The 8,957-nt window shown below is 42.7% G+C and overlaps 1 long non-coding RNA gene across 1 annotated transcript; it reads left to right on the forward strand.

The window, feature by feature from the left end:
- Positions 1 to 751: 751 nt before the first annotated feature.
- Positions 752 to 8,686, forward strand: 4930447M23Rik (RIKEN cDNA 4930447M23 gene). Its single transcript, NR_126563.1, has 4 exons — positions 752 to 1,554; positions 4,000 to 4,122; positions 4,949 to 5,046; positions 7,373 to 8,686. It is a non-coding gene; the product is annotated as an RIKEN cDNA 4930447M23 gene (long non-coding RNA).
- The last annotated feature ends 271 nt before the right edge of the window (positions 8,687 to 8,957 follow it).

Below are 8,957 nucleotides of genomic sequence, written 5' to 3' on the forward strand. Positions count from 1 at the left end.
TACCTAATAGTTACAGGATGTTTTCAGAACAGGCAAAAAAATTGACTATTTAGGGCACCAAAGTAGTCCAAGATAATTTGCCTCAGGGCTTAAAACACTCCAATCACAGTAGTCTGTTGTAACTAATTAATCATTTCTGTAAAAAAGGTCAATGGAGATTGTAGGTTTTTTTCTGAGAAACTTGGTTAAAACACACACACACTATACAGGGGTCCTAATGTCAAGATATTTAAGAACTCCATTCATGGATGACAAAGAGGTATTTGGAAATAGATTCTTAAATTTGGGCTCACTGGACAGACATGAATTTTAGTCAAGCTACAGGCTCTGCAGTTGCAAGATCTGGGCTCAGAAGTCAGCCTTTGCTGCTTGCGAAGTGTCTTTGGGTGAGTCACTTCACCTCTGTGACAGAGATAATTCCAGTTCCTTCCCCATGCCACTTGAATGTTAGAGGTTACATCTCTACCCCAAATACAGGAAGAGCTTGCAAAATATTACCCATTCTTGTTGGACTGACATATTTTTAAATGGAAAACAAAAACCAACCACTTACTTCCTTTTCCATTATCTCAAAGTTTTACATAATCAGTAATAAAATGTGATCGTGAAGCAGCTGGGAGTCATTACTACCAGGCCCACCTTCTCTTGCCTCATGGCCTGCTGACGTCAAAATGAGGCCTTGTTTGCCAGGAGGATGGATGTTCATGGTCAAGGCAAGTTGTGACTTTAAAGTGACAACAAAGAAAGGGTAAGTTTGCAGGCTGGCAAACAGGCTGGGAAAGCCCTTGAGAGACTCAGACAGCTCACGCCATACTTCAGACTTCATAGACCTGGGAGACATCCAGCTTTCTCCCCCAGAGAAGCCGCAGCCTGGTCCCTTCCCCTGCCACACCATCTGGTCCACAGAAACACCAGACTTCCGTGTCTCTCGGCCCTATAAAAAGCGACATTCCTTTTCCTGTCTCCTCTCCACCCGTCCCTCCCACCCACCCGGCTCTCCTCTCTCCTTGCCTTTGGTCTTCCTGTCTTATCCCTTCTCTCCTGCCAATCACTCCCTTTCTTCTCAACACTCCTCCTACATCTCCCCTCTGTGCACTTGCAGTGCTATTCTTTATCTAACCATGAAAACATCCTCGAAGGGCTTCTAGAACATTCGTATGTCTGGAGGAGTTAGAGTCCTCCAGCGCTGGGGTTGGCAATTCTGCCTCCTTAGCGTCCAGGATAGACGAAGCATTTATTCCGAGGCTTTGTGCGCCCTCTTGTGGTTTCTCCGTCATGCCAACTCCCGCAGACAATGGCTGCTTTGTCCAGAAGAGATGATGATTTAGATGACAACCTGGCTTAAACCTCAGAAACCTTCAATCTCTCCTTCTTCAAACAGTTTTTATTAGAAGGATGGCTGTGAAAAATGAAGCCCTTATGCACAAAGCCACCGCGTTTCACTGCGATGTTCACCTGGCCTATGAAGATCTCCGGACACAAAACCAGGCAACAAAATCAGGATGCAACAAGATGGAGGGGCAAAGCACAGAAGCGGAGTGGGCCCTGCCGTAGGTGAGGGTTGCCATCCTCTTACACCTGCCGCTTCATGCTTGAGCTCAGGTTAGAACACTTGTGAGATGATTTCTCTATTCTAAATCTGACAGTAATCCCTCGCGGGGGGGGGGGGCGGGGGGGGGAAGATGCACCTGGCCAGACTGCTAGGCTGGCTCAGAAGGTCCCAGAATGACTATAGGCAGTTTTTGGCTCCTATGATTGCTGGACATCTCTCCCCATCCCTTTCTCCTCCCCTTCTCCCTCCCCTCTCTCTCCCTTTCCTTTCCTCCCTCTCCTCCTCTTCCTCTTCGTCCTGCTCCCCACTCATCTCTCCCTCTTTTTCTGATCTTCTTCAACAGGATCCCACTATACAGCCCAGGCTGGCCTCAAACTCACAATCCTGCCACCCCCTTCGATTAGTGAGAATGCAAGCCTGTGCCACAGTGGCCTGTCTGTTCCAGCTGAGACCTGTTCTGTACAGTCAGCTCAGAGTGCAAACACACGCTTTAACTCATGACTTCCAAAGTCAGGTTGCCATGACCTAGAACTCTGGAAAACAGCATCATGACATCACAAAAACGAGTGCTGGCTGGGGGAAAGCAGTATGTCCTGGTATCAAGAGCTTACGCAGTCCTGCAAGGGCAGGTTATACAGATGGGAGCATTGCATGAGCTAGTGGAACACCTCCATCCATAACTGCCTGCTTGTGAGAGACCGGGGGGAGGGGGGGGGGAGATCCCACCTGGGTTTCAGGCTCAACATCAGGGTAAGGCAGGAATAGTAGTTTCACAAGTACAGGATTGAGGGTCAGAATGCCAGGTCATAAAGATATGACTACTTTGTTCTGGCAGGTTCATGTAGGCAGTAGGTATGCCTTGGTCTTCTTTGATCCATACTGATTCTTAAATTGCTCAAATCTGAGGACCTTAGGTTTCCCAGTGACAGCAGAAGGACTAAAGGGAACTTTGGCATGTCCCCAGAAAGGGCACTTTTCCATGTCTGTCCAGAAAGAAATGGAGCCAATGTGGAGAAGTCAGTGGAGACTGCTCCAGGCATGGGGTAGGGCCAGATCAAGTGATCAGGGGCTGCAGCATCCGGGGATCAAAAGTTTTCTTGGAAATTGTGTGACTTACTAACAGAAGAGAGTACGAGGCCAGAGAGAAGCCTAGCAGGCTGGGTAAAGAAAAGGTTGTCATTGAGGCAAGAGCCCTGAAAGACCAATCAAGGGTGTGACACCAACATTTAGTTTGTAATTGCACATCTGGCTTCAAGACTCCTGTCACAGTTTTATAGGGATCACTGGGAAACACGGACATGAGCATGCACTGAAAACAGAGCTGGGGGAGGGTGGGGCACAGGGTGTCCAGGGTCTGGCAGAGCACATGGAAGCAAACGGTAGGCTGGATGTCTGAGCACTGAGATGCTAATATCTGGAGCATCAAACCTGGGGTTAAGAAGCAAGGTGACCTACAATGTCTGCTTGTTTGTCTCTGATGTGCCTTACCATTATGGTGGCAATGAGTCTTGGAGAGAGCCCTGACTGGGCATCTCTCTGGGAAATTGGCCACCAACTGCCCAGTTTATTAATTATATAATTGTAATTCATCAAACAATTGCTGAGATCATTTACTAAGGCCAATGGGGTATGTTTTCCCCAGAACAGCAAGCTACCGAAAGAGAATAGAGACCCTTCCAAGTATGTACTTGTGTGGCAGAGCATTGCTTAGCGTGTGCAAGGCTGTAGCTCCCTGCCCATGTACCATACACATCCTGTATCAAAAGCACAGAGCCACATGACTAGTCCGCAGCACTGCAAGCAAACAAAGAATCTTAAAAGTTATAAAATTGTAAAATTTACCAGTTTGCTAGATATTTGCCAAACACATATTGTATAGAAGATTGTATGTGCTACTTGTATGCAGACATTATGTATTTTTGTCTTACATAAGTGAGAAAATTTGCTGCAAATTTCTCTTTCATTTGTGTTTTAGAGAGCTTTTCGTATCAGGATATATATATCTGCCACCATTTTCAACTCTGCAAAAGATAACATAGTATAATATTTTATTAATTTATCTTTTTAAAAAGTTTTTATTAGCAGATATTAACTATATTTAACAATGGGCTTCATTATGGCATTTTATGTGTGACTATAATGCAAATTGATTACATTCACTCCCATTACCCCTTCTTTTCCCAACTAGACCCCTTCTACTGTCATGATGTGTGTGTGTATGAGAGAGAGAGAGAGAGAGAGAGAGAGAGAGAGAGAGAGAGCGCACAAGCACACCAATGAGTTTCAATAGGGTTGTTTACAGGAACATGAGGGAAGGGCTATTTATAGAAGTATGGGCTCCTTATGTCACGAAAGAAATGTTTCTTCTTTGCCTAGAAACCATCAGCTGCCTGCCAGACTTTTAGGAAGGGGTGGGGCCTTGTGAACTTCTTCTCCCTCCAATGCAGGATGGTGATGAGTCCAATCTTGTGCATGTCTCGTACACAGAAGAGCTGCAAGCTCAGGAACAAAACGGCCACATCATGCACAGAAGACAGTGCCCCATGACAGATACTCCATTTCTTACTCAGGTCCTTACATTTTTATGCCCCCATCTTCCATGGTGTTTCTTGAGCCTTGCAGGGGGTGGGGGTGGGGGTCATATGGGCATTCCATTTGGGACTGAGTGCGTACCAGTTACATGTTCTGAGAACTTTGACAAGTTATGACTAACCCTTCTCTTTCCCACCCCTGCACATGTAACCTGTTGCCAAAATGTTGGTGCAAAAGCAAAATTGAACATATTTTAATTGTTGTAAAAATTTAAGTGTATATAAATGATAAATATAAGACTATTCCTGTTTATAGATATAGGTATGCTTTTAATTAATAAAAAATACTATATGCTAATTCCTCAGAATAGAGCTATTCCAATACTCTAAGTGTCCATTTTTAAGGTGAGTGAATACCAGCCATATCAAAGAACACTCAGCTATTTTTCCCATCTTACTCCATAAACTGAATATATTCAAAGTCAGTAGAATCTCTACAATATCTGAGACAAAGCACATACTATGCATATTAATTATTCTAATCTAATTAAAGAAAAACAGATTGTTTAATGACCATTGTCCAGGTTTCATGCAGCTGTTAGGTCTTATGTATATTAAACATTTGATTTTTTTTCAGTAAATCATTTATTTACTTCCTGTGTTCAATTTCAGTTCAATTGTTTTTTCCTTTTTCTTTGATATGAGATATTAAATGTATCTACACATACATTTACTTGTATACACACACATATATTAAGTGTGTGTGGGGTCAATGTTTCATCCAGCAATTGTTAGCTTGCACTAACTTAATCTGGATATCTAATGCATGATATTTAATGCATGATGTCTGTTTGGCTCATTCTAGACACCCACTCTGAGAAAACAGTTGACTTTCACTGGCCATGAGAACCATCTGGATTCTGGTGATAACTGGATCCTCCTGTTCCCAAGGCTACCCATCAAGTAGGTGTGTGGTGAGACCCAGGATTCTGTACTGATAACAGGGGGCTGGGGGCTGGGACTCTGCTGTGCAATCCACTGACGTAGGATCCGTAAACATCATCCACTTAGATAGGTCTTCTCTGTCTTTCCCAGTGTCTGTGTGCCAGATGCTGGGGCTGCTCAGTCCTGCAAAGCTCTGTCGCCAGCCTTCTAGTAGAAGAAATGTGCAAGCTGGAAGTGTCTCTTAGTCTCTTCACTGATAGCCAATGGAATGTCCATTTGAGCCAATTTGGGGGAGTTTATTAGCAGAAATGAGGTAAACACTAAATGGCAAAATGGATCACCTTCCCGTGGAAGCTGCCACCACACTATGAGGGATCAGCCTCATGAAAGGACACTCAGTTATTATTCCCTCTCACTCCATAAACAGGATATATTCAAAGTCAGCACATCAGTAAGATATTCCAGACAAAGCATCCGTAGCAAAGAGTTAAGATCTAAATGCAACAATTCAAAAGCCAGGAGAGACCAAGAAGCACATGATAGCTTTATTATTCTAAATTGCCCATTTTAGCACAGATTCTAAAATTGAAATAGAGCAAATTCTGTCTCTGTCTGTATCAAAATGGTTCTCGCTGCCCTCCAGCCCTCCAGATCTACAGATTGGATTCAAATGAGCTAATGGATTGCTCCTTGCATGTGCTCAGGTGAGCCTTTATGTGTCTTCCTTTTAGGAAAATGCCCTCTGCCCACAGCCTACAGCCAAAGGATTTTGTGGGTTGAGTCTCCTAAGCAGAAAGCTCAGTATTAATCCAGGCTTGCTAGGTCAGCGATTCTTTCCTACTGTTATAGTCAAAGATGTCAATGACAAGCGAGGAGTCATGACTCTCAGTGATTGCTCTCTTTCTTCTTTATTTCTTTTAAATGGTAGAATGAACATAGTCAATCTCAGTGGTAGGTTAATTTCTAGTGCCCGTTAAAAACTCTATCAAAATATTTTATAGTTAAATATTTTATATTTTATTTAAAATTTTACATTTATTCTAAATTTATTTATTTATTTTTACCTTATTTTATATTAAATACTTTATAGCTCTGTTGCCAAGAACCTGGAAACACCTGCTGCAGCATCCTTGGTCCAAATTTGCTTCTTAAAACCCCCAATTTGGGTATGAAAGTCAGCCTCCTCAGATGACAATCTTTCTCAGATAAATTTTTGTTGTTTCCAGTGTTCTAAGGAATTTCGATTCCTGGAGAGTTTAAGGACATTGCTTACTCTGTAACTGTACCTTCCAGCACGGTGAGGCCAAAGGGATACTCTCCTTTACTAGTGATTTCTCAGTCTGAAGGCACCATTTCTGGTCACCTTCAGTCTTTGGCAAAATGCCTGGGGGAGGCACATAGTTTTCAGGTACGGGGTGGAGTGTTTTGATTTTTCATTGTTTCTCTTCTTTCTCACCCTAGCATACTGGATTTAGTTAGAAAGTTGAAGCAACGGACTGTGCACCAACTCATGGGTCCAGGAGAGAGTAGGGGAGAGGAAGACAGAGAAGAAACACACACACACACACACACACACACACACACACATATGACAGAGAGAGAGAGAGAGAGAGAGAGAGAGAGAGAGAGAGAGAGAAAGAGAGAGAGAGAGAGGAGTACTGCTTGATAAGAAAAGGCAGTGGTTGTATTAGGGAAGTGTTTACATAATACTAATGCTCTGACTTGGATGTACTTTGTCCTCCGAGTGTTGTAGACTGAGTGCTCCGAGTGCCGAGACCTTTAAGATGGAGTATGTGAGAGGTGGTTAGGTCATCGGGAACACTGTTCTCAGAAGGCATTAGGCAGTTACCATGGAGACCTGATTAGGCCTAATAATGTTGTTATGAAAATCTAAGATTAGCCCCTCCCTACTCTCCTGATTCCTGACTGTCTCCGTGATTTCTTTCTCACACCTGTCCCATGGTGAAGCCACCCTCCATGACTTGACAATTAGTGGGATCCTTGCCAATGCCTTCCTTCATCAAACTGTTTTGACTTTCAACCTTCCAAACTATGAATTACATAAAACTCTTCTTTATAAAGTATCCAACGTCAGGCATTTTGTCAGAGCTATGGAAAGGGAACAAATATGGCTACCTATGGTTGGGATAGAGCTGACCTTTGCTTTAGAGAATTCTGTATGAAACTCGCCTTGGCTTTCTCTAATACTGGTGACCTAGTCTGATGTTTTAGACTTTGTGTGCTAGACTATATCTTTTCCCTGCATGGTAGTTAGCTTCATGCCAATCTGTCGGCAGAGAGCACTCCTAGATCAACAAGTCACATATCTCTGTAACCTCACCAGGAGCTCACACTGCTACTGTTTCTCACATATCACTTGCTTGATGGCCTATGGGTATCCTCAAAGCTCCTTGCTTCCTCTGGGATCCACACTTCCTCATGCGAATCCATGGAAATAAGAAGATATACCTTCATCTTCCCAAAAGATCGGTTGGGACAGAGGTTCATCTTGCTCCTGGGCCACTGCCACTGTTCAAGACTTGTTTGGTCAGAAGACTGCACTGGACCCTGCTTCTTCAGAATGCTCTAAACCAAGGAGTAGCAATAGCTTTCAAATGCTTGAGTACCCTAAGTCTAGAGAACTCAAGTCAGTTTTTATAGACAGTTCTCTCCCCGTAGTTTGGTCTGGCTCGTTACACTTGTAACGAAGACATCATACATACACTCCCTTCTTGCAGGTACTTCTGTCTCTGTACACAGCTTTCTCAGTGAAAAGCGGAGGAATTAAGTTTAAAATATAATATACATATGCATAAAAACATAACAAGGAAAGCCATCATTTTGTACAACTGAATAAATTAATGATCATGTAGTTAAGAAAAGCAGAACTTCCTAAGTCCTTCTGCAACACATTTGACCCCAGATCAGGAAATCTTAAGGAAATGAACTTGAATATTGTTTCATTTTCCTGGAACACATTCCATGTTTCAAAAGTCTTAGAATATGGACCAAAATAAGGATGGTTATTTCCTTCTTAATGAAGCTTTCAGAAAGATAATTTCCCAGAAAGTTTACAAAAAGATGAAAAAGAACCACTCTTCCTTCCCATGTTCCCCACCAGACTTGCCTTGGTTGTCTTGTGAGTTCTGTGGTCATCTCCTATTGTCTGGAAGCCACAGTATCTCAGCTTTACAAAAGGAAACTCCATGCACACCCTGTGTCACAATACAGGAAGCTAGCCTCCTCCACCAAAGAGGAGCTTCATCTGCCTTGACTTGTCAGCGCTTTGCATGCTGGGATTTATGGAGAATTGCTCAGGCCATGCTAAGGAATATACATGCATAATGGAGGCACTTCATTAATGGTTCATGTGGGGGTGAATTGTTTTACTAATATAATTAGCTCAATGATACAGGTCCAGTAAGGAAGTGAAACCACAGAACTTCCCCACCCCCAAGAGATGACCTAACAAAGTCAGTCAATGTTGCATAATGTGATTGTATCAACTACCACATATAAGCACACCATGCCCAGCATGGTGGTACATGCCTGTAATCCCAGATGAGACAGGTGGAGCAACCTGTGCAACAAACATAGTGAAGCTGTGTTAAAACATCAAAATAAAATACACTGGATAAATAAAGACCTTATTAACCATAAACTCCTTTCTTTGTATCTACCGAGAAACAAGTCAATAACGTTGCTGATATTGTCCATCCATATTCATGTTCTTACAGTTGTAGACTTCTTATTCTTGAATATAAAAGGCACTGAAGGGCCAGGGAGATGACTTACCTGGTTAAAAAAAAAAAAAAAAAAACTATCCCACAAGTGTGACAAGTAAGAAAATAACAACTGAACATTCCAAACTCAAAGATTCAGAAATAGTAACAAATTTCAAATAAAATAGGCAGAACATCAGCCATGTC

The sequence above is a fragment of the Mus musculus genome, chromosome 2, assembly GCF_000001635.26.
Source record: "Mus musculus strain C57BL/6J chromosome 2, GRCm38.p6 C57BL/6J".
Taxonomy (NCBI): domain Eukaryota; kingdom Metazoa; phylum Chordata; class Mammalia; order Rodentia; family Muridae; genus Mus; species Mus musculus.